At 37.3% G+C, this 24,130-nt stretch overlaps 1 pseudogene; it reads right to left on the minus strand.

Annotated features, from left to right (window-relative positions):
• Window positions 1–5,618: 5,618 nt before the first annotated feature.
• LOC108491205 lies at window positions 5,619–6,080 on the minus strand (annotated as a pseudogene).
• Window positions 6,081–24,130: the final 18,050 nt, after the last annotated feature.

The raw sequence follows: 24,130 nt of genomic DNA on the forward strand, positions 1-24,130 counted from the left end.
TGATAACACACTTAAATTAGCAATAGCTCTTGACTTTTGATACATATGATCATTGGTTCATTATATAACTCATTTTCATTCATTCATTTTATCAAAGGTATTTAATATGAATACAAAAAAGGACATTCACATGCTCATAAGTAGTCATGTTTCCTAACAAATCTCACTACTACCCTAAACTTGACTATCACGGTTACCAACAATTGTGTAGGGATTTATATATACACAGAGAAAATTAAAATATAAATGTGTATCACCTCTCCTAAACATGAAGCTGGGGGTCTCTTCCAGTGAAAGTGGAGCTGTGGCTGTCCTGTGAACCTAGAACTGTGGTTGTCTCTCATGAGCCTAGAGCCCTGGTCCCCTCCACTCAGTGTGGAACTGTTGTCTCATAAGAGCCTGGAACTGTGGTTGTCACCCATGAGCCTGGAGCTGTGATACCCTCCTATGACCTAGAGCTATGGTCATCTCCAGTGTGCTGGAGCTATGCTTGATTCCCATGAACCAGAACTGTGTCTCTGTCTTGTGAGCCTGGTACTGCGGTTGCCTCCCATCAACCTGTACTAGTGGTTCCTGCCTGTGAACATTTAGCTATAGTTCTCTCCAGTAGGCTGGAGCTGTGGTCTCCTCCCATGAGTCAGAATTGTGGTCCCCTCTAGTGAGCTGGAGCTGTGGTCCCCTTCTGTGAACAGGAGCTGTGGTCCCCTCATGTGAACCTGAAACTTTGACCCTACTACATGTCGTGGTTTCACATTCTTCTGGTTGCAGTCTGATAAAGGAGCAGAGTGGAGAATAGAGGACTTCCTGATATGGGCAGCAGTTTCAGCCTTCCCTCAGTGCCTGTATTTGCAACAGCCCACTCACATGAGGTCCCAGGATATACAGGACACAGCTGAAGACAAGGGAGGTCTCTGTCATTTCCTTCCCTTTCCTTCCTTCCTTCTTTCTTTCCTTCCTTCTTTCCTTCCTTCTTTCCTTCCTTCCTTCCTTCCTTCCTTCCTTCCTTCCTTCCTTCCTTCCTTCCATTCTTTCTTTCTTTTCCTGCCCTGTAACTTGTTATTTAGACCCAGCTGCCTCCATTTCAGCGTTCTCTCTGTCTCTTCCTCTGGAGTGCTGAGATTGAAGGCATTTTCCACCACACCCAGCTTAGGGTCATGGGAGGACTGCTTCACTAGAACAGACATTTCACCTCCCCTAAGAGCCAGCTATAATATTCACTCCACATGTGGTTCTGGGCATCCAGACTTTAAAGTTGAATGTTTCCCATTAGTAGGCACCAAGAGCTTTTCATTACTTTTCTCTTACTCTTCTACAGCGCCGGTATACTTACAACTGTTCCCTATGGAGAAAGAAAAACATCTAATTGAACTTCTAGAGTAAAAAATCACAATCTTTGAATAAAAATCAATAAATTGAAAGTACTGTAGTAACTAAATATAATTCTCAAACTAAAAATATGAAATTTTATTTTAGAATAAAATTCACAGTTATATATGATTACTATTATTTTTAAACATTATTTCCTGAAAAAACAGTCTACCAAGCTTCAACAATATGAAATTTTACTGTTTTATAATATGGTTTGCAGGTGCTGGAAAGATGGTTCAGCAGTTAAGAAAACTGACTGATCTTGCAGAGGACCCAGTTCAATTCCCAGCACCCATATGGAGACTAACAACCGTACATAACTTCAGTTCCAGGGGATTTGATGCCCTCTTCTGACCTTTGCTAGCCTTGCATGGCATGGGTGCACTTACACATATGTAGACAGTACATTCATACACATAAAATATTTAAAACATAATATGAATTTGCCATTCACTCCATTTCTAAATTCTCCAACATATACAAAGTTTTTCAATGTAATCCTGCCATTTCAAAGAAATGCCATTCTGATAAAATATTTTAAAATCACAAACAAATGCCAGACTGGGTGTGGTGGCTCATCCTTGTACTCCCTGCTTCTCAGGAGACTGAGGAGTAAGAACCCCTGAGCCTATGAGTTAGAGCCCAGCGTGTGCAACTTTGTAATCCTTGCCTCACTGTTTCAAGAAAAGATGAAAAAGAAATATCAAAATTTGGTGGAATTTAAAATAGACTCAAATATCTGAAAAAGTATACTCCACATAAATCAGATGACGACTGATAATAAATATAAGTATGTTTGTGAGGAAATATATAAATTTGTCCTTAATTTGTTTTTGAGCACCATATATGCATATATATAGTGCATTATGTGATGTATAACATTAAAATATTTTAGCAAATTTTATTTTACTTCATATTCACCTTTATAATTGCTTACAGCTGTAATACAATCATATACCAGATTAACTACTATGAAACAGATATTATGTTCACACATCATAGATTTTCTTCCCCACCTGGACTGTGGCTAGCATCTTTTTGTACTTAAAATGTATCTGTGAACATTGCTTTTTTGAACATTAGAAATTGAAAAGTACATATCATTCAATTACTGTATATTGATAGTATGATAATATGTTTCTTTAATTAAAATTTATCATTTGTGGCTGGTAGGATGACTCAGCATGTCACATGCTTGCTGTGCAATTCTAGTGACCTGAGTTTGATCCCTGTAACCAACCTAGTCAGAAAATGAGAACTTACTCCACAAAATTGTCCTTTAACCTCCACATGTGTGCTCTGGTATGTAGCCCCTTTCATATGCACATATCAATTAAAAATGTATAATTTTTAAATTTATCATTTGTGTCTCATGTAGGGACATTGTATGCGTAATTTTTCAGTGTGTTTTTGGACTATTACGACTCCCTCTGGTTTTTTATACTAGCTAGGCATTATTTATGTCTCCTCTTTCTCTCCCTTTATTAGTCTCCCTCCTAGCCATTCCTATTTAAACTGTCCCCATTTTCCCACTTATTCCTTGATAATTTTTGTATGCTATGGTACCACCTCTTTTGAGCTCCTTGATCCCCTTTATTCCTGTAGTTCTTAGTATAGCCTTCCTTCTCCCCCTCCCCTTTAACTACCTTCTTTTTACACATTTCTCCATTAGTAACAGCTGTCTCCTACTATTCTTCTCTCTGGGGTTCCTTCTTTCCCTTTATCTCCCTGGTTCCCTTCCATTTCCCTGGTTCCTGCAGTTACAACATGATATGCACTCACTTGTAAAGATTTGCTGCTAGGCTCCACAAATAAGAGAAAACACGTGTCTTTTGGTCTTTTGTTTTTCTGAGTCTGTATTACTTCACTTAGTGTAACAGTTTCTAGATCCACCCATTTACCTGCAAATTTCATTATTTCATCTTTCTTAACCACTGAGTAGAACTCCATTGTGTAAATGTACCACATTTTCGTTAACCATTCCTCAATTGAGGGGCACTTAGGTTGCTTTAATCTCTTAACTATTGTGGAAAGATCAGAAACAAATATGGTTGTACAAGTATCTCTACAAAAGACTAAGTCCTTTGAGTATATCCAAGGAGTGGTACAACAGGGTCATATACTAGTTATTTTTTAGATTTTTAAGAGGCCTCCACTCTGTTTCCCATAGGGGTTGTACAGGTTTGCATTCCCACCGGCAGTGAATGATCGTTCCCCTTTCTACACATCCTCACCAACATTTGGTAGTGAAATATGAGGTGGTTTTAATTTGTATTTCCCTTATGACTACGAGGTTGAATACTTTTAAATATGTTCCTTAGCTATGTTTATTTCTTTCTTGGAGAACTCTTTAGATCTTTAGCCCATCTTTTAACTGGGTCATTTGTGTTCTTGATTCTTTGTTTTTGGAGTTCTTTGTATATTCTGAATATGATACCTCTGTCAGATGTGTCACTGGTGAAGACTTTTTTCCCACTCTGTGGGCTTTCTCTTCACTTTCTTGATTGTTTCTTTGCTGTACAAAGCTTTTTAGTTTAATGAGGTCTCACCTGAGCAACTGGTGTTTGATTTAGAAAATCCTTTCCTACACCTATATCTTATACTTTACTGCCAATGTTTTCTTCTAATAGTTTCAGAGTTTCCAGTTTCACATTGAAGTCTTTGAGCCATCTGGAGGTGACTTTTGTACAAGGTGGAAGATAAGGACCTGGTTTCATTCTTCTACAGATGGAGATCCAGTTTTGACAGCACTATTTCTTGAAAATGCTGTCTTTCCTCCATTGTGTGTTATTCATACCTTTGTCAAATATCAGGTGGTCCAAATTGCCTGTACTCGTGTTTGTGTCTTCAAACATGTTCCCTTGGTATATGTGTCTATTTTTGTGCCTGTACCATGCTGTTTTTATGGATAGACCTCTGTAGTATACTTTTTGAGATCTAGTATAGTAATCCCCCAGCATTGCTCTTTATTCTCAGGGTGTTTTTGGCTCTCATGGTTCTTTTGTTCTTCCATATGAATTTAAGGATTTTTTTTTCTAATTCTATGAAGTATGTCATGGGTTTTGTTGGGGGGGTTGCATTGAATCTATATATTATTTTTGGTAGGATGGTCATTTTCAAAATATTAATTCTTCTAATCCATGAGAGTGGGAGGTCCTTCGATATTCTGGTGTCTTCTGAAACCTCTTTCTTTAAAGATTTAAAATTTTCATTGTAAAGATCTTTGATGTCTTTGGTCAGGTTTCTTCCAAAATATTTTTTGAGGCCATTGTGAATGGGAGGGATTCCCTGTCCTCTTTCTGCAATTGCTTCTTATTGGTATATATAAAGACTATTGATTTTTGTAGATTGATTCTGTAACCTGCCACTTTGCTTAAAGTTTTGATAAATTCTAGGATTTTTCTGGAGGAATTTTTGACATGTCTTAGATATAATATCATATCTGCCAAAAGGATAATTTGATCTCTTCTTTTCCAATTAGTACTCCTTTAATTTCTTTCTCTTGCCTTATTGCTCTAGCAAGAGTTTCAAGCACTATATTGAAAAGGAGTGGGGATAGTGTACATCCTTACTGGTTCCTGATTTTAATGGGAGTGCTTCCAGTTTTTCTCCACTTAGAACTATGTTGACTGTGGGTTTATTGTATATAGCTTTAGTTATGTTGAGGTATGTTCCCTCCAGTCCAATTCCCTTTAGAACTTTTATCATGAATGCACTTGAATTTTTAAAGTTTTTTTCTGCATTTATTGAGATGATGATGTGTATTTTTGTCTTTGAGTCCATTTCTATGATTTATGATGTTTATTGACTTACATATATTGAATTATCTCTGAATCTCTGGAATAAGGCCTACTTTATCATGTTGAATGATCTTTTTGATGTATGTCTGTATGCAGTTTGCAAGTATTTTGTTGAGAATTTCTGCATCTATGTTCATTAGGGATATGGGTCTATAGTTCTCTTTTTTGGTTGTGTCTTCACCTGCTTTTGGTGTTTAAGTGATGCTGGCTTCATAGAAGATATTTGGCAGTTTTCCCTCAGTTCTATAATTTTGAATAATTTAAGTAGTATTGGTTGGAGGTCTTCTATAAAGGTCTGGTAGAATTCTGCTTTAAATCCATCTGGACATGTCCTTATTTATTTGGGAGTTTGGTTTATTTGTTTTGTTTTGTTTTATGGTTTTTTTGGGGGGGTTCAAATGAAAAATCTTACAGGAAGCAACTTATTAACAAAAAATAATCTGAGAAGTCCTATTCACAGACAGTGTGACCAAGGCGACCACCCTTCCTGAAGGTGCTGTCAGAGGGGATGTGAGTGATATCTTCAATCTGTCCAATTTTCATCCCTGAGTGGGCAAGAGCTCTAAGGCCTAACTGGGCTCCAGGCCCTGGGATTTTGGTCCTGTTACCTCCAGTGGCCTGCAGTTTGATATGCAGGTCCGTGATACCTAGCTCCTTGCACCTCTGAGCAACCTCCTGGGCAGCCAATATGGCAGCATATGGAGAAGACTAATCTTGGTTAGCTTTCAGCTTCATTCGACCAGTCACTCAGCAGATGGCTTCCTTGCCAGAAAGATTAGTGAAATGGACAAAAGGATCATTGAAGGAAGCAAAGATGTGGCAGACCCCAAATACGTTCTCTCCTTCAGCCATCTGAGATTCAAGGCTGATGACTTGTTCTTCTTTCTTTTCCTTTCCCTTTCAAGGTGCCATGTCTGCGAGTCCTCTCCAGACTCCGCCACTTTAATGAACAATTTATTGAGAATTTCATACATGCATATAAGGTGTTTTGATCAAACCCATGCCCACTCCCTCCCCTCCAACTCCTCCAATATCTCCCCATCACTTTTTTCTGATAACTTCATGTACTCTTTCTTCTTCCTTAATTTTCTTATGGTGTTTTGGCTACTCTAACATTACCCCTTATGAAGAGGTAACCCTAAAATCTTTTAAACATTAGGTAAAAGCTCCCAAATATTTTTGACACATATGGACTTTGGAGTGGAGTAGGCTGATAAGAGGCACAAGGACATTGTGAATTTGAGAAAAGAAATTGGCAACTTTTAACTTTTATTTATTTTTTGTTGTTGTTGTTTGTTTGTTTGTTTGTTTGTTTGTTTTACCCTAACTGCCCAGCCAATTCCTACCTCCTATTCTTATCACACCATCCTCTGAAGAGTTACCCAAATTGACATTAGGGAATTGGGACAGAGACTTCTCTGGCTTCTTCCATGATGAACGGGGATGCAGGGTGAGGCAACTGGAGTACCCCTTCAGTGGGTCTATCTAAAAGACTCCCAAATTGCATAACACTTATCTCAAGGAGAAAAAGAAAGTCTTTGAATCGTGAATAAGAGATGTGAAGGAGAAGTAAAGGCAAGAGTCATTAGCATTACAAGTTCTAGACAGGGAACTAGAAAAATGTCAGAACAGGATAATTTTCCAAATATTCATATGAGAGTCCATTGGACTGTCTTGACAAGGGCTTCCAAAAGCATCCCTCAATTGGATTCCTCCTCATTTTTCTTTTGTCTTCCAAGGCTGGACTCTAGAGTGATAAATTCAGGATTTGCTTTCAGATATTTTGATAGTTATTGGAGTGGTTAGAATCAGTGTCAGTTCCCTCTCAAAGGCTTCTAGATAGGGGGAGAAAACAAATTTATCCATAATTTTAGAACAATAACTGGTTGTCTTTCTTAGCTACAGGTGGGCACTACAGTACTGGAGACCAAGATTTGAAGTCTTATATCTGAGCAGCACTTTCTGGTTAGGAACAAAATCATCAGTGAGAAATAATTGTCTAAATAACTTTTTATATAGACTTAAGCTTAATGTATGGAAAATGTAATCCCTTGAACTCTTAAAGAAACATACTGATTACTTTACTCTTTGGTTATACCTTCCTTTTGAGTGTTTAAGACCATACAGTTGGCCTAAATAAATCAATTTATTTTTACACTTAAGGTCATTTGAGGATCTGTTGCTCAGGGGTCACATGGGCTTGGGAGGAGTTCCTGGCTCCTTTCTTTTACCAGTTCCACCTATGTGAAGGTGTGTCAAAGTTCCTGTTCAACCATGTCTGGCTTCACTTGAAATCATGAATGAGATGCTTCCTCTTAGTTGACCCTCCTCTTTGTAGACTGGACACTGGTTCAAGTCCATCTCGTGGAGTCTCCACAACCTCCCTGAACAAGAGAACAAGTGACTCACCACAGTTACAGGACATTTTGAGAGATGTTCCATAGTCCCCTGAAAGTTAGTTGACTGGAGGGCAAGGGGCAAAAACTGTCTCTGAATGTGGTAGTAGTACAGGCCTCAAACAATGGCTGTTAAACATCCTGTAAGGTTAGTTCTACCAGTCTGGTACTTTTAATTATCATGTGCTATGTGGATTAGGCTTGGATGAAAAGAACAAATATTCTCACATAAACCTTGGCTAGATATATATATTTTGTTCCTAAAACTACTTGACTAATCTATGGCCATAGACATTTTAAGATTATGAGTATACTATTTTTCTCATCCTCTATATATCATAACAAACCTAAACAGACCTTCATCACTTGCTTAGGCTTCCTCATTTTTTCTATTTTAGAAAATATCTCCATTCCCATATCCTTTTAACATCTTTTACATTCCCATTTTCTTTTCTTTTTTCTTTTTTTTTTTTGTGGTCTTTTCGAGACAGGGTCTCCCTGTAGTCCCAGGTGTCCTGGATTCACTATGGAGATCAGGCTGGCCTCTAACTCACAGAGATCTGCCTGCCTCTGACTCCCAAGTGCTGGGATTAAAGGTTTTTTAAATAATTATGAAACACAATAGCACTAACAAATAAATTTTCCACCTGTTGTGAGATTCCTTTTCTTGGGGATGCTTAAGCAATGCTTATTCCCTTTCAAGGTTCTAGTGTTGAGCCAATTCTTGATTAAAGTTTTACTGGGAAATCAATTAATTTACTGAGCTTACTTGCCAGGATAACTGAGGGGGTGCTGCGGTGTATGTACGACCTGAGGTTATGCACATTGGAAAGCACTTTCCAGTATGGGTCATGCCTTTTCTTCCTAGCCTTCCCCAGATTGCATACTTTAGCCCTTCCCAAATCCAGGAGGCCATGTGTGATTAGGGTCAAATTACATTCAGTTGTCTGGGAAAAGTAGCTGGATAACACGGTGAGGTCCAATGACCCTGAAGGGGCCTCCTTTAATGAATGAGCACAAATGTCAACAAGCCACATTGTGACAATGTTTAGCGAGCAGGCTCAACTGAAGTAGTGATGATGGTAGTTATTTCATGCAAAAGGGATTTCTGTATAATATCTCACTATTAAAAGGACCTGGAATTTAAAATAATTTGGTGCTAGGATCCACATATGAGGGAGGACATATGTCATTTGTTTTGCTGAGTCTGTGTTACTTCACTTAATATACCGGTCTCTATATCCATCCATTTATCTGCAAATTTCATTATTTCATCTTCTATTACTGCTGAATAGAACTCCTTGTGTAAATATACCACATTTTTGTTAACCACTGCTCAGTTGAGGGGCACTTAGGTTGCTTCCATCTCTTAGCTATTGTGAAAAGAGCCACAACAAACATAGTTGCACCACTGTCTCTACAATAGGATGAGTTCTTTGGGTATATGCCAAGGAGCGGTATAAGCAGGTCATATGGCAGATTCATTTGTAGCTTTTTAAAGAGTTCTCAACACTGTTTTCCATAGAGGTTGCATGAGTTTGGAATCCCACCAGCAGTGAATGAGCATTCCCCTTTCTCCACATCCTTACCAGCATTTGGTATCATTTGTTCTCTTGATCGTAGACAGTCTGAATTGGGGTAATGTGATACCTAAGGGTGGTTTTAATTTGCATTTCCCTAATTACTAATGATGTTGAACATTTTTTGTGATGTTTGTTAGCCATCTTTATTCCTTCATTTGAGAACTCTCTGTTTAGATCTTTAGCCCATTTTTAATCGAATCATTTGGTTTCTCAATTCTTTGTTTTCTGAGTTCTTATATATTCTGGATGTTAAACCCTTGTCATATGTGTCACTGTTGAAGATTTTTTTTCCCATTCTGTGGGTATTCTCTTCGCTTTTTTGATTGTTTCTTTTGCTGTACAGAAGTTTTTAGTTTAATGAGGTCCTACTTCTTGATTGCTGACCTTAATTCCTGAGCAGCTTCTGTCAGGTTTAGAAAATCCTTTCCTATACCTATGTTCTGTAAGTCACTACTAATATTTTCTTCCAATAAGTTCCATGTTTCCAGTTTCACACTGAGGTCCTTGATCCATTTGGAGTTGACTTTTGTCCAAGGTGAAAGATAATGATCTAGTTTCATTCTTCCATAGGCATTGATCCAGCCTTGCCAGCACCATTTGTTGAAGATGCTGTATTTCCTCCACTGTGTGTTCTTGGCACCTTTGTCAAATATCAGGTGGCTGAAATTGTGTGTACTCGGGTTTGGATCTTCAATGATGTTTCATTGATCTGTGTGTCCATTTTTGCACCATGCTGTTTTTAAGCTCAGTAGTATTCTTTGATATCTGGTATAGTAATCCTAACAGTGCTCTTTGTGCTCAGGGTTGCTTTAGCTATCCGGGATCTTTTTTGCTTCCATATGAGCTTGAGAATGGTTTTATCTAATTCTGTGAAGTATGTCATGGGGTTGTTGATTGGTATTGCATTGAATCTATATATTGCTTTTGGTAAGATGGTCATTCTTCCGATCCATGAGCATGGGAGGTCCTTCCATCTCCCATTGTCTTCCTCAATCTCTTTCTTTAATGATTTAAATTTTCATTGTAGAGCTCTTTGGTGTCTTTGGTCAGATTTATTCCAAGATTTTTTTTTTCAGCTATTGTGAATGAGAGTATTTCCCTGTATTCTTTCTCCAATTACTTGTTATTGGCATATAGAAAAGCTATTGATTTTTACAGATTGATTTTATAATCTGCCACTATACTGAAACTGTTGATCAGTTGTAGGAATTTCTGGTGGAATTTTTGAGATCTCTTAGGTATAGCAGCATATCATCTGCAAAAAGTGATAATTTGACCTCTTCTTTCCAATTAGTACTCCTTTAATTTCCTTCTCCTGTCTTATTGCTTTAGCAAGACTTTAAAGCACTATGTTGAAAAGGAGTGGAGATAGTGGACATCCTTGTCTGCTTCCTGATTTTAATGGGAATGTTTCTAGTTTTTCTCCATTTAGAATGATGTTGGCTGTGGGTTTGTCGTATATAGCTTTAATTATGTTGAGGTATGTTCCCTCCAGTCTAATTCCCTCCACAACTTTCAACATAAATGCATGCTGAATTTTTTCAAAACCCTTTTCTGCATATATTGAGATGGCAATGTGGTTTTTGTCTTTGAGTCCATTTATATGATTAATGATATTTATTGACTTTGTGTATGTTGAACCATCCCTGCATCTCTGAGATAAAGCCTACTTGATTCTGGTGAATGATCTTTTTGATGTGTGTCTGTATGCGGTTTCCAAGTACTTTCTTAAGAATTTTTACACCTTTGTTCATTAAGGATATGGGTCTATAGTTTTCTTCTTTGGTTTTGTCTTTACCTGGTTTGGGTATTAGAGTGATGCTGGCTTCATAGAAGGAATTTGGGAGGTCTCCTTCTGTTTCTACCATTTTGAATAATTTAAGTAGTATTGGTTGGCAGTTTTCTTTAAATGTCTGATAGAATTCTGCTATAATCCCATTTTCACCTGGGCTTTTTTTAGTTGGGAAGCTTTGTATTATTGTTTCAATTTCCTCAAAAGTTATGAGTCTGTTTAAACTGTTGATCTGTTCTTGGTTTAACTTTGGTGGTTCCCATGATTTTAGATACTCATCCATTTCTTTTAGATTTTCAAATTTGGTAGCCTATAAGTTTTTTAAATATTCCCTTATAATGGACTGGATCTTTTGGCTATCTGTTGTGATGTTTCCCCTTTCATCTCTGATTTTGTTGATTTGGATTTTCTCTTTCCTTCTTTTGGTTAACTGGGCTAAAGGTCTGTCTATCTTGTTTAGCTTTTCAAAGAACTAGCTCTTAGATTCATTGATTCTTTGTATTGTTTTCTTTGTTTCTATTTCATTAGTTTCTACTCTAATTTTTGCTACTTCTTCTCTTTTTCTGGGTTTGGGTTTCATTTGTTGTTGCCTTTCCAGGGTCTAAAGTTGAGTGTTAGGTCATTTATTTGGGTTCTTTCTAAGTTTTTTAATGTAGGCACTTAGAGCTATAGAATTCTCTATTAGGACTGCTTTTTAAGTGTCCTAGAGGTTGTGTTGTGTTGTATTGTCCTTTTCATTGAATTTTAGGAATTCTTTTATTTCTTAATTTCTCCTTTGACCCACTAATTGTTTAGCAGTGTGTTGTTCGAGTTCATGTAGTGAGTACAGCTTTGTCCAGTACTGATTTTGAGCTTTACTGCATTGTGGTCTGTTAGAATGCATGGGATTATTTCAATTTTTTTGTATTTGTTGAGGTTTGTTTTGTGGCCCAGTATGTGATCAATATTTGAAAAGGTTCCATGGATCCTGAGTAGAAAATGTATTCTTTGGTGCTTGGGTGGAATATTCAAAAGATGTCTGTTGATTGGTGTTTGTGTTCTCTGTCTAATTTTTCATTTCCTCGATTAGACCTTTATTTACTTTCTTTCTTTACCCCTGGGGTATAGTTGTTTCTCACTCAGCTCTCTGTATTGCTTCAAGTATTCTTTGAAGGGCTGGACATATATTCTTTCAGGCTTTTCCTGTCATGGAAGATTTTTCTTTCCCCCTCAACTAAACATTTTTGCTTGGTAAAGTATTCTGGGCTGGCATCTATTGTCATATAGTACTGGTATTACTTTGGTCCAGGCCCTTCTGGCTTTTATAGTTTGCATTGATAAATCAGTTGAATTTCTTTTGTTGTTTATGATTCTGATATGAGAATTAAGTTGAAGTGTACTTCTGTTTGTATTATCCGTGTGCCTAGATCCTTTCTTTATTCATAATGTAAACCTGGTTGTTACAGGGTTCAGGTTCTCTCAGGTTTAATTTGGAGGGAACTGGTGGCTTTAGATCAGCTATTCAGGAGTACCCATAGAAGCCCAATTCAGGTTCCAGTTAGGTACACTTAGGCTTCCTTCACCACATGGAGGTAGGATCTGGGTGCTCTCAGGAGTCCACCCTCTTAGGTTCTCTTCTAGGATCTCAGCCTTAGCCCACCAAAGCCATATCTTCCCTGGGGCCCTAGGAGGGGCTTCACAAAATCCCAGGTAGGGGGATGGGTATGGTGCAATTAAGGGAAGCTCATCACCACCTTGAGGCAGGATCCCCGCGGCTATCAGGCAGTCCCCTGCATTCTCAGTCCCTCTGTCAGAGAGAAGCCAGAGGGAGGCCAGAACTGGGCACTCTTTGGAGGTCTGCTGAGATCAGAGCCACTACACAATGGATGTCGGAACCCAACCTCTCAGGCTGTCCGCTAGGATCTCAGCCTTAGTTTACCCTTATTTGAGAGTTTTTGTACTACTGTTTCGATTTCCTTATATGTTATTGGTCTGCTTAAACTGTTGACCTCTTCTTGGTTTAACTTTGGAAGTTCCCATGATTTTAGATATCCATCCATTTCTTTTCGGTTTTCAAATTTAATAGAGTATAGGTTTTTAAAGAATTCCCTTACAATGTTCTGGATCTTTGGGAGATCTGCTGTGGTTTTTCCCCTTTTATCTCTGATTTTGTTGTATTTGCTCTTTCTTTCTTATGGTTAAATGGGCTGAAGATCTGTGTATCTTGTTTATCTTTTCAAAGAAGCAGCTCTTAGATTCATTGACTCTTGTATTGTTTTCTTTGTTTCTATTTCATTAATTTCTGCTCTGATTTTTGTTATTTCTTCTCAGTTTCTGGGTTTTGGTTTCATTTATTATTTCTTTTCTATAGTCTTGAGTTGCAATGTTATGTCATTTATTTGAACTCTTTCTGATTTTTTTTTAATGTCTCAGTACTTAGACCTGAAAACTTCTCTCTTAGGACTGTTTTGAAAGTGTCCCATAGGTTTTGTTGTGTTGTATTGTCCTTTTCATTTAATTCCAGAAATACTTTTATTTCATTCTTAATTTCTCCTTTGACTCACTAATCATTCAGGAGTGTGTTGTCTAATCTCCATGAGTTTGTGTAGTTACCAGGGTTTCTTCTGGTGTTGATTTTAAGCTTTATTGCCTTGTGGTCTGAGAGAATGCATGGAATTCTTTGTTTTTGTTGAGGCTTGTTTTGTGCCTCAGTATGTGGTAAATTTTTGAGAAATTTCCATGGGGTGCTGAATAGAAAGTGTATTTTTTGGTGCATAGTTGGAATGTCTGTTAGCTCCATTTGATGTTTGGTATTTAATTCAGATGTCTGTCTGTTTATTCTTTGTCCTCTTGAACTGTCTAATGGATACAGTGGGGTAGCAAAGTCCCCTACTATTACTGAGTTGGGGTTAATCTGTGTCTTAATGTCCTATAGTGTTGTTTTCATGAAGTTACATGCACGAGAGTTTGGTGTGTATATGTGCATAAGTGTAATATCCTCTTGATCAATTGTTCCTTTGATCAGAATGAAGTGTCCCTCTTTATCACTTCTAATTAGTTTTAGTTTGAAGTTTATTTTGTCAGGTATTAGAATTGAAATTCCTTCTTGTTTTTTAGTGCTGTTTGCTTAAAATATTCTTTTCCATCTGTTCACCTTCAGGTAGTGTGTATTCTTGAACATGAGATGGGTTTCTTGCAAACAACAAAAAGATGGATCTTATTTCTTAATCTATTCAACTAGCCTGTGCCTTTTGACAAGGAATTTCAGTTCATTTATATTTAAATTTGTTATCGAAAGATGTGTATTGGTTGCCATCATTTTGATTATTGTTTGCATTCATTGTCTAATTTTATTTTTTCCACAATTCTGCCTTAATTTAGTTTCTTTCAGTTTGCCTTCGGGCACCATTGTTCCTTTCTCTGTTCTTTGTATTGCTTCAAGTATTCTGTTAATATAATTGAAGACTACATAGCAAGAAACAGTGCTAGACAGAAGAAACTTTCCTTTTAGTTGTTGACAGAGTAGTCCAAGAGACTCCCAAAATTACACAGACTATAGCCACAGTCCTTGATTGCCTCCCAGAATTTGATAGTAAGACATTATTGCTGAAGACCAGATATATTTTGGACATAGGATTAGAGCAGTAGAACTGGAACTGACCTGGAAGCCACCTACCGCACCACTGAAAGCTAGCTCTCATAGCTTTGAAGAGCACTAAGCAAGCTGGTAAAGACCAATCAATGGCCCATCCTTAGCTTCAAGGCATTAAAACCACATCAATGATGAGCACAGCAAATTACATTTGTGCAGTAGTGGCACTTTTATCTTGGGGGTAATCAACAGCTACCTAATTGGACATAAAGCCTGTTCTTTGGGAGAAAACTCATGTCTGGCAATGTAAACTTAACCAAATACACATAGCTGGAGACATCATAGATCTTAGAGAAAACCCCAAGGCTCTCATATCCCTTGACAATTGTAATTTCTTAATGTGCAAAATATGGATCTTTAAATTTACAGACAAGTATCCCATTTACCACCCATCATAGTACATTCGTTTTCAACAGACAATCATTGTTACAGATTTATACCACTGGTCACACACAGAGATTCCCTGTGAAGTGCCCAAGCCTACGTGGGCACAAGTAGGATGCAACCTCTACACCTAAGATATAGAACATAGAATGAGGAATGAAGAAAAACTAATGTATCTTTCAGTTTTCATCAATGAAACCACCCTGAAACAAGACCAGAAACACAGAAGGCTAAAAACAGCCAAAATGCAGAGAATAAGAGTCATCAGAGTGTGAATCCTTGGACAGGACTCCTATATTGAGGTCCACCCACCTAGGGCTCAGGGACCATTGTGGAAGAGGGCAGTGGAAAGATTGTAAGAGCTAGGGAGGAGGTGGATGACCATACGGAAATAGTCCTACAGGCATCTGGGACCCTTCTCACACAAACCTACAGCAACGATGTCAGCATGTACAAGAGACATGCAAACTTAGGCAGACAAAAACCAAGTACAGAACTGTGAAAATGAACAGCAAGCCCCAATCATAGTTGAAGAATTATTGACAGGTGACTACTGCTGGGTGAGTAAGAGCTGATTTTCTTGAAAGAAAAGACTCTAGATAGGCTGACTAAACCCCAGTGGATGACCTCACACTGAGGGACATCTAGGGACATTAACTTTACATGATAGGCCTTAATACAAATGTCAGAATGTATGAACTCCAGTGGTGGGGTAGCTATGGAAGGGTGCCAAAGGGGCAGGGGTATAAAGATGATTTTTTTATATATGAAATACACAAAAATTCAATAATTTTAAAAAATATCATTTGGGGTCAGCAATATGGTTCAGTAGATTAAGATACTTTACACCAAGCCTGACAAGCTGAATTGAATCCCTGGGACCCACAGGGCGAATGGAGAGAACAAATTTCCACAAGTTGTCTTCTGATATCCACATGTACACGGTGAAGAAATGGGTCAGCAATTAAGAGCACTGGATGCTCTTGGTTCAGTTCCCAGTACTCACATAGCAACTAACAACCATACGTAACTTCAGTTCCAAGGGATCCAATATGCTCTTCTGGCTTCTGTACGTACTGTACACAGGTCTTTCACTTACATACACACAGGCAAAACACTCAGACATGACATACAAATAAATAAAAATTTATAAATCATCAACAGAAAATTTAATGAAAATAGGTACATCATCTCTTTTACATTGATCATTCAATTCTATAGACTAGAGAAGTCTTAAAGGAAATAAAATTATGTTATCTCAAAGTTCTAATCTAACCACAAGGTAAGGGACCACATCTCATCATAAATTTCTTGTTTTTAGTGTACTGCAGTGCTGAAGGGGATCATCTGATGACAAGCAGCATGTGAAAAGAACCTAGGCAAGGTAACTTCTATACCAGACCTACTTTCAAGATAACCAATGAACTCATCAATTACTAGCCCATATATTGGATGAAATGAGTCATCCATTCATGAAGGCAGAACCATAATGACTGCTTATACAGAGAGTAATATACTAACCTATAACTATTGGGTTGCTGCTGCATTTCATTTTTCTTGTCTTGCAAAGTCTCTTGATATTGTTTCTAGGCATCCTTGCAGTTGCCACTGGAGTAAATGTAGGGGTGCAATGTAGTGAAATGTTAGTTTGAGCATCTTCCACTGCTCCAGAATATAACTTAAGACTTCTTTAGTAAGAACTGTGCTATTTCTATAAATACTTAAAAGTTACAATATTTTCTTTTTAACTTTTAGAATTCATCTTCCATCCTCATCATCAGAAATGTTCATCCTATGATACTCCTAATTCCCTTTCAATTCTGTGACCTCTAATTTGTTATTGTTACATATATAATTATGTTCAGAAGAAAATTCCAAGAATTATATTATTGTATTAATTATTATGTCTTATTATTAATAAATTCCCAAGAGCCTTCTAAGTAAGTCCAAAAATATATTCATGTAATAGACACTTACATATTCCATATATAACACAAAAAATAATTAAGAATAATGTTGGCTAGGTATGGTGGTAGTTGAGTGTAATCGTAGTACTCAGGAAAATGAAGCCAGAGAATTGTGAGTTCCAGACCACTGGATTAGCAAATTCTAGGCAAGCTTAGACTATGCACAGAGACCGGAGACCCACCCTGTCTAAGAAACTGAAAGAGAGAGAGAGAGAGAGAGAGAGAGAGAAGAAAGAGAGAGAGGAGAATTTTTTAAAAAGGAACTGATCTTGCATAATAAAAATCTAAGGCATTGTTAAGAATAACATTATGCTACTCTTAAATGGGCCATTCTGTAATTACAGACTGATCAATTTAAAGAAGAGAAAAAAATAGTTGTAGCTATTGCAAGTAAATGATTATTGTACACTTGGAGACAGAAGAATTGATCACTAGAAATTAAAACAAGTATAATTACAATGAATTGTTGACTAACTTCATTTTAAATTGTATCATAATTAGTATGCTGGTAGTTTAATAAATTTCACAATATTTGTATGTATAAACTACCAAAAGTTCAAAACTCTTAATTTTCTTGAAAGAAATTATATTTCTCAAATCTGAATAATTAAAAATAAGTAGAAGAATATAAAGAAGAAAAATACTCCAATTGCTAACTTAAATACATCAACCTTTTAAAAAATTGTATGAATTTTAACTTTTGCTTCTTCCTGTAGGTATTGAGTAATGTACAATATTAAAAAATATATATGCTGTTTTGGATATAAATTTATCTCTATGCTTATGCTTGATTTTTATTCTTATATTCTTAATTATGCTTATTCTAAAAATTTCCTTCTATGAGTATACTATAATGTAAGGATTAGTGCCACTATTTTTGACACTTGAATTTTCCTCACTTTTTGCTCTTGTAAATTTGATTGTTATTTCTCCCTTAGTAACACCTTAACATGATTATCAGTTTCTCTGGATATGTTTTTATATATTCACGGAAGTGAGATTTGCTCAATACAAAAAAATTTAAAACTATTAATTTAGTTTTCCATATTGTTTTCCAATTCATGCCAGAAATTTATGATAGTAACTTTCTTACTATACTTTCAGTAACATTTAGAATATACATGTTGTGATGATTGAATGAAAATGTCCTCCATAAGCTCCAAGTGTTTGGACATTTTGTTTCCAGCTGGTAGTGCTGTTTTGGGTAGTTTTAGGTGGTGTGGCCTTGCAGTAGGATGCGGGGGTCTCTCCCTCTCTTTGCGGGTCGTTGGCCACTGGTCCACGAGGGCAGGGGGAGCAGAAGTGGCGAAGGGAGTCAGGACGGCCAGTGAGCACTGACAGAAGAAAGCCCTTCCTGGGAGGCTGGTTTCATGGGGCAGTGAAACAGCAGTGATAAGCTCCAGATTCAGTGGGAGAACTAGAGAAATTATAGTGTGGAGGCAGTAGCCAAAGCCAAACGACTATAGGGCAATGCCTAATTATCATATAGAAAAAAACTGGGGGCAGTTTTATTGCAGGTAACTATGCCAAAGGTCATGTTCCAAATAAAGTCAGGCATCCGTGCTTGGTGGCACTTTCAAGGTAAGCCAGGAAGAGAGCAGGAGGCCCCCTGCTGAAAAGGGGAGTCCTTTCATTTGGCACCGAGCCCCTTAGGGCTATCCGGACATGGAGAACTACAACCCTAACAGCAGGGTTTCCCAACAGTAGGAAATACATCACTGGGGGCAGGCTTTGAGGGTTCTTAAGCCTTGCTGGATTTTCAGTTGCTCTCTGCTTCCTGTACCTACTTGAAGATGTGAGCATTCCACTTTCTGCTCCAGATACCTTTGTCACCCCCATACCTCCTGCCATGATGAGCTGAGATTTTTCTGGAGCCATAAGCTCAAATAAACTCTTCCCTTTATATGTGTGCTTGGTCATGGTGTTTTATCACAGGAACAGAAAAGTAACTAATACACACGTCTATACCGCTAAAACACTGGAAAATATCTTAAATAAGACCCATCTATTTAGGGCTGGGAATATATGTGGAAATGAAGCCTCCAAATTATGAGTTGTGTCTCCTATGAAGGCATCATTATGATCATAAATCTCTGAATCCAAGATCAAATTCTGTAAGTAAATCGGAAATATTTCAAAAGCAGGATGTTTCTGTTACTTAAGCTTCCTTCACTCTGTATAGAACACTATCTGAAAAACTCCATATAGATTATGTTGAGAAACTTAGTTGAAGAAAAACTACAAACATCACTGGAGTAGAGAAGATGCAACCTAAACAATTCCCAAAATGCCTGAAAAAATGTGTACCAAGTGTTTGCTTCTGTTTAATAATTTTATATGGACTTACTTGTTTAATTCTCACAGAGTGCTATATGGGGTAAAACATTACAATTGACAATCTTACAGATGAGGACAATGAGGCAAACTCACGTGATAGCACTGTGATGACACTAGCTAAGGATCAAAGAGGCTATAACCAAAGCCAAGAAGTCTACCTCAACTGTTTCTACTACTATTTTAGTGTCTACTGAACACACACACACACATACACACACATGTACATAGAAAATATATGGCACTTGTTTTTGAGAGGGATATTTTAAAATCTTTATAGTCTGAAAGAAGGCTCTTTGACCATCCTTAGCCATCAGTAGAATGCAAATCAAAGCTACTCTGAAATTTCATATTACCTAGTCAGAATTGGTAAGATCCAAAACCAAATGACAAGTGTTGTCAAGGATATGTGTAAAGGGAAACACATATTCATTGCTAGTGAGATTGCAAATGTGTGCAGTCAGTATGGAAATCAGTGTTGATGTTCCTCAGAAAGCTAGACATAGATCTACAAGAAGAGCCAGCTATACTGCTCTTAGACATATACCCAAAGGTGTCAATCTTCTACTAAAGACACACTTGCTCATCCATGTTCATTGCTGCTCTATTTGCAATTCACAGGAAATGAAAGCAACCTATATATCTATCAACTGATGAATGAATAATGAAAATATTTTACATTTACAAAATGGAATATTATTCATCTGTCAAGAAAAATTAAATTATGTAATTGACAGATAAATGTATGGAACTGCATACAACTGTCTTTATGAGGTAACCCAGATCCAGAATTACAAATGTCACACGTTCTCTCTCATATCTGGATTCTACCTTTTAATCTGTAGGTATATGTGTTTCATAGTGAAAATACACAAATGCTAGGAAATGAGTAAGGAATCATGGGGGTGGGAAGATCATGGTAGGGGAGATAGAGTGCAGGGATATCAAAGGGGAAATGAAAATACTGGATCAGAAAGGGATAACTGTAGTAGGGAAGGGAAGGGTAAAGGAGGCTGTGTGAGGAGGGATAACTAACACTAAGGGCCTTTTGAAAAGCTGTATAGAAACTTGCTACTATAGAAACTTCCTAAATTATATGCATATACATATATAAGAGAGTTTAAATTGAGTTAAACTATAACCGAGGTTTAAAGTCCCTACCAGACGTGACACTGCAGCAAATAAAAAGCCCAAAGCCAGTAATGGACACCCTCTTTGGGAGTTGTTGGAAAGGGAGTTCCCATAGACCCTGAAATGTTACTGGTTATTGCTATTGCTCCTGATTGTCTGCTAGAACTTGACTGAAAGATGCTATTACTGAAGACACTACATGCTTGTGCTGTAGAACATGGAGAAATCAAGATGGTACTGACCTTATAGCTTGAAACCTGCAGGCAAGACTTCATAGTATTGGAAGGTGCTATGTATGCTACCAGAAGAGAAAAGTATTTATCAGTACTTCCCAGTTGTGAACTCTGCAAGCTACAATAAAGACTAGCCTGGCAAGAAAGGCCCACTTGTGCAATAATGGTACCAATATTATGGGAGTGACCAACCATTTTTTGAATTGATTTATGGAACCTACAGATGGGACTCTTATCAGGGTCAAGAACCTGTGGCTAGACAGGTCACAGATCATAGGGGAGACCTACTACTACTACTACTACTACTCTTCTGCTAAATGGACATATTAAAGTGAATACTAATGATTTACCATTACACTCATAGATAAGTGCATCTCTCAAGTCTCATCATAAAAGCTTTTTGCAGAAGATGGCAATTAGCACAGAGACAAACTCATTAACCTACAGAGAATAAGAGTCATCATACAGAGAATAAGAGACATCTATTTCACATACCTCCCCAAAAGTTACTTGAAACCACAGAAGAGGAGGCAAAAGATTGTAACAGCTATGGGTGGTGGATGACTGCAATGAAAGAGTGTTTTCTGGACACCACAGGGTATTTGTGTATACAAACCCATGGTGGTTGTGACAGTCCAAGTCAGATAAAATCCCAATATGAAGCAGAAGGTGGGGAATGAAGCTCCATCCCTAGCTTAGGAACTATTGCCAATTGATAACATCTGGGAGAGGAGGAGTCAGTTTTCTTTAAGGGTCTGATACTAGGTAGGCTGACTACATTCAATGGACTGGATCCATGCCCAAAAGTATTTGGGAAACACAGATTGGATTAATTGGGCTCTAAATAAAGAATAGATCATATGAAGGAGGTGGTGTGGTGAGGTGAGGGTGGATCTAAGAGGAGATTGGGAAACTAATAAATATGATCAAAATACATTGTATGAAATTCTCAAAGAACCAACAAAAATACTATTCTTCATTTAAAAAGTATATTCCAAGGCAGTTTGTTTCACTACTGTATTCTTGATGATCTCCACTATACCCTGACTCATAATGTAGTTTGATAGATTTGAATTCTTTGAGTCTGGGAGGCCAAGAAGAATGAACATACAGTATCATTTATATTAGCTATTACTCTTTCTCGATTAAAGATCACCATGTGTCCCCAATCAATTCACAAATGTACACCTCATTCTCAAGCATTATTTTTAAATTTTGTTTTCATTCTCATTCAAAGTAAAAATTTTTAAAAATTTCTTTCTAGACTTTTTTCAATGAGCCAAGTAGCATTCAATAGATTGTTGTTTATTCTCTGTGAGTTTGTATGGTTTCCAAGGTTTTCATTGATGTAGATAGCTAACTTTATTCAACTGCTGTGAGAATATAAGAAGTTACTTCAGTTTTTCTGTATTTGTTTAGAGTTGCTTTGTTTCCTAACATGTAGACAATAGTTAAGAAAGACCAATGGTATATAGAAAAGAGTATGTATTCTCTAATATTTGGGCAGAGTATTCTATAGATTTATGTTAGATACATTTGATTTAAAATGAAACTTAACTTGGTGAGATGTGTTTCTTGAACACAGCACAAAAGTGGATCCAGTTTTCTCATTCAAAGTGCTGTTCTGCATCTTTTTACTGGGGAACTGAAACTTAATAAGAATCAGTATTAAAAGTTGCATATTGTTGGGGATGGAGAGATGGCTCAGTGGTTAATAACACTGGCTGTTCAGACAGAAGACCCAGGTTCAAATCCCAGCATCCACATGGCAGCTAACAACTGTCTGTAACTCCAGTTTCAGGGGCTCCAAGAGCCTCTTCTGTCCTCCGCGAGAATTGTATGACATGGATGCACTTACCTACATGCAGGCAATACACACATACACATAAAAAATGAAATATTTTAAAAAGTTGTATATTGTTACTTGGGAATGTTTTCTTAGGCTCCTTTTTATTAACTGATCTGGTATTATTTTTATCCTCTTTGACTACTTGAATATATTTAGCCTTTCTCTTCAGTCTGAAGCATTCCTTGCGCTATCTTTTGTAGAGCTGGTTTCATTGTACTAAATTCATTTACTCTATCCTTAACATAGAAAAGTTGTACTTCTCTTTCAATTTTAATAGTTTTGATGTGTATAGTATTCTGGATTGATGGTGTTAATCTTTCAGAATCTGGAATACATCTTTATAGGTAGTTATTTTTTAAAAGTTTTCTATTAACAAACCAAGAGTTATTCTGATGCACATACCTTTATAAGTAAATTGATCTTTCTCTTTTGCAGCTTTCAATATTCTCTTTATTCTGTTTTTAGTATCTTAACTATAATATATTAGAGGGGTTTCTTTTCTGCTCATATTTGGTGTCCTTCAGGTTCCTTGTACCTGGATGGGTATCACCTTCTTTAGGTTTGAAAGTTTCTTTTGTGACTTTACTGATAATATTCTTGTTCATCTACTGTGATTTTCTGCTTTATTTATGTCCTTAACTTGAAGGGTGTTTTTTTTTTCACAGTGTTCAAAGCCCACGTTCATATTCATTTTTTTTTAAATTTCTCATTGGCCTTTATTAATGATTGATCTAATTCCTCCATGTGGTCTTCCAGCCTTGGTACTTTATTTTCCAAATGGTCTGTTGTCCTAAGTAAGGCTTTAACCTGATGTTTTTTTACTGAGTTTACGACTTCCTGCTTAAATTTAAGTGGGTTTTCTTCAGCAATTATTTCTTTTGAACTGTGTTTTCAAATCCGGATTGACTTCCTCATTTAATTTGGCTTCATTTTTTTTTCTCTTTGAGTATGTTCATATCTTAGAGCTGTTTTAACATAGTTATATTCATTCTTATGAATTCTTTGGAAATTTTCCAGGTCACTCTCATTTGGGACCATTGCTATGGGATTATTAATGATGGGAGGTGGCATATTGTCATCGTTTTTCAAGTTGCTTTTATTTCTGTGCTGGAACATGGATATCCGGAGCACAGTTTCTTCTGTAGGATTTGAATTGAGGGCTTCCAAGTTTTTTGTTGTTGTTTTGTTTTGTTTTGTTTTGGTCTTTTTGAGACAGTGTCTCCCTGTAGCCCCAGCTGTCCTGGAACTCACTATGTAGACCAGGCTGGCCTTGAACTCATAAAGATCGGCCTGCTTCCGCCCCTCCCAAGTGTTAGGATTAAAGGCATGGGCCACCATGCCTGGCTGTTTTGTTTTTTGATAGTCTGTTAATTCATGGCCAAGGGTCAACAATTCCCCTCTGGCCCTATCAGGATGCTAGTGCAGTTCTCCATGCTTGGATGCCCTTCCTTGTGTCAGTGCTGGTCTAACCCTAGCTTCCTCTGCCTCTCATACCTGTTGTAGGATTTCAGAAGCCTGGGCACTTTATTTCTTTCTTCCCTGATTATAGGATTTCTGCCCTAAGTGTTGGACCCCTGGCCTGTGTAACCAAGTGGGTTAGGTTGGCTCTGACCTACTCTGGGGAGGCATGATTTCTCATTAAATACTATTTCTCTAAAAAGA

The sequence above is a fragment of the Nannospalax galili genome, unplaced genomic scaffold (genome assembly GCF_000622305.1).
Source record: "Nannospalax galili isolate Female #2095 unplaced genomic scaffold, S.galili_v1.0 scaffold298, whole genome shotgun sequence".
Taxonomy (NCBI): domain Eukaryota; kingdom Metazoa; phylum Chordata; class Mammalia; order Rodentia; family Spalacidae; genus Nannospalax; species Nannospalax galili.